The sequence below is a fragment of the Scyliorhinus torazame genome, chromosome 5 (assembly GCF_047496885.1).
Source record: "Scyliorhinus torazame isolate Kashiwa2021f chromosome 5, sScyTor2.1, whole genome shotgun sequence".
Taxonomy (NCBI): Eukaryota; Metazoa; Chordata; class Chondrichthyes; order Carcharhiniformes; family Scyliorhinidae; genus Scyliorhinus; species Scyliorhinus torazame.
Window position 1 is genome coordinate 323444799 of NC_092711.1, and position 2512 is coordinate 323447310.

Genomic DNA, 2512 nt, shown 5'->3' on the forward strand with positions numbered 1-2512 from the left:
GGGATCTGGAAAGCACGACCTGGAGGTGTGGTGGAGGCAGGTTCAATCGAGGCATTCCGGAGGGCATTGGATGGTTAATTGAATAGAAACAATGTGCAGGGGTCCAGGGAAAAGGCAGGAGAATGGCACTCAGTCATGGTGCTCATTCGGAGAGATAATACACACAATGGGCCGAATGGCCTCATTCTGCACCGTAACAATTCTGTGAGGGCATTGGAATTGTCAAGTGAAGAGGTGAGGAATTGCATGAATGAGGGTTTCAGCAGCAGAAGCGCTGACACAGGGTGGAATTCAGCAACATTACCAAGGTGAATGTAGACATTCATATTGATGAAAGAGTTTGGTTAGTAACAAGCTCTGTGATGGTATCTGACTGGGTGGCATCTGAGGGGATGAGGGGTCAGTAACCAGTTGGTAATGTGATGCCATGTGACTTCAGATCAGCAGGAGGTCTGCGGAGCTGGAATGAGGAGAGAGGCTCAGAAGCAGCCAGGATTCCCAAGATGGAGGGATACTTTGAGAATGATCCAGCTGCTGAGAGTTATTGGGACCAATTGAGGCTGTTTCTCTGTGTGTGGAAAGGCCTGGGAGGGGTCAGGGAGTGGGGGCTTCCTGCTTACTCGGGGAGAAATGGCTGGGCTTGCGTTCAGTAGTAACATCACCAACCCAACCCTGTGGGCTCGCACTTGGAACCCGCCTGCAGACGATTTGCTGAGGATCATCCTGGTCTCGACCTTCCTCTGCACCTCGCTCTTTGCGAACACAATGTTGCTGATGGTATTCCAGAGGAAGCGCCAGTTACTGCATTTGGCCAACTGTTTCATTTTCAACCTGCTGCTCGCTGACCTGCTGCAGTCACAGTGATGCCTTTGGTGATCGTGGGCAGTTCCCCTGGATCCAACCACTGGACAGAGGCCTTTGCAAAGCGGTGGTTGTCTTAATACATTTGCTGGTGTCAATACCATTGTGGTCATCTCTATTGACAGATACCTGGCTATCATCCATCCCCTGTCCTATCCCACTCGAATGACACCAAGAGGAGGCAACAATCTGATTGTTTTTACTTGGCTACACCCCCTCTCTACAGCTGGGGGCAGGTGGGCTATGATGGTCACAGGTTTTGCAGCCTCATCTGGTCATCCAGTCCCTCCTACACGCTGCTAACCACGCTCTCCAGCTTCTGGCTGCCTGTCTCCATCATGCTGGGCTGCTACTGGATGGTATTCAGGGCAGCTCGAAGGCAGAATGCCCTGGTTCACCCGATTCATCCCAACATCCAACTGAATATGACCAACATGTCCATTTCCTGTTTGGGGGCCAGAGCTTATCATCAGCGTTCCCATTGCCGCTGCAAAGCAGCCAAGGTGGTCTTTGTCATCATGTCCTCGTATATCCTCAACATGGGCCTGTACACGATGACTAAACACGATGACTATCGCCAGGTCCAAGGCCCCACCTCCCTGGCTCAGCACTCCCTGTACTAATCCTCTTTGTACAGTCAGTGCTGCATCCACCCGCACATCTATGGTTACATGCATAGGAGCGTCAGGAGGGAGTTCCTCGTCCTGCTAAGTGGCTCTTGCTGTATGCAGCTGCAAGCCAGGAGCTGGACATTTCTCTCACCATGACAGAGAGCAAGGTCTTCCACTCGCATTTCTCTACAGGTGTTTCCCGAGTCTGCGCCCTGAAATCTTGGGAAGAAGCTACCGTCGCTGCATTAACTCCCACAGGCATCCCCAAACCACAAAGTCCCAAAGGTTCTCGCAGGGAGACACCGTCAACCAGCTGTAATTCAGAAAATGAACTTCATCTCCTGCCCAGCCATCTGACAAGGGAAGGAAGTAAAATCTAATCTCTATGGTCCCTCTTCATCTAGACAGCCAGCCACTGAAGGACACATTGAATTAGGTTAAAATGTTAATGGTGTATCTGCAAAATATTGTAATCCAGTTTTGTAGCAGAGTGAACGGCAGGTTTGTGGCGCGGAGCGAGGCCAGCAGCGCGGGTTCAATTCCCGTCCTGGCTGAGGTTATTCAGGAAGGCCCCATCGTCTCAACCTTGCCCCTCGCCTGAGGTGTAGTGATCCTCGGGTTAAATCACCACCAATCAGCTCTCTCCCTCAAAGTGGAAAAGCAGCCCATGGTCATCTGGGACTGTGGTGACTTTCGTGACTTTGCATTTTCAGTAGAGCAGCTTATTTTTGGTGGAAAATAGCTGGATTTCCTAATCAATGCTGGAATATTTTAAAGTATAAATATATAATGTTAAACCTTCTAAAAACCCCTGGGGGTTTCTCAGTAGAATGCCAGCACAGTGATCCTCAAACTAGTGTCCACAGATCCCTGGGGATCCATAAAGACTTTCCAGGAATCCCTGAAACAACGTGAGATGGGCTGTGGGAGAAGAATTCAGCCAGTGAAGAACAGCGAGCGAGCTGGCCGTCTCAACGAGGGACAGACCCTGCAGAAAAAAGCAGGAACATCCATCTCACTGCCACCTGTAAGCAAACATT

General features: G+C 50.4%; 1 pseudogene; it reads left to right on the top strand.

Annotated features, from left to right (window-relative positions):
- The first annotated feature begins 630 nt into the window (after positions 1 to 630).
- LOC140418125 (G protein-coupled receptor 161-like) lies at positions 631 to 1852 on the top strand (annotated as a pseudogene).
- The last annotated feature ends 660 nt before the right edge of the window (positions 1853 to 2512 follow it).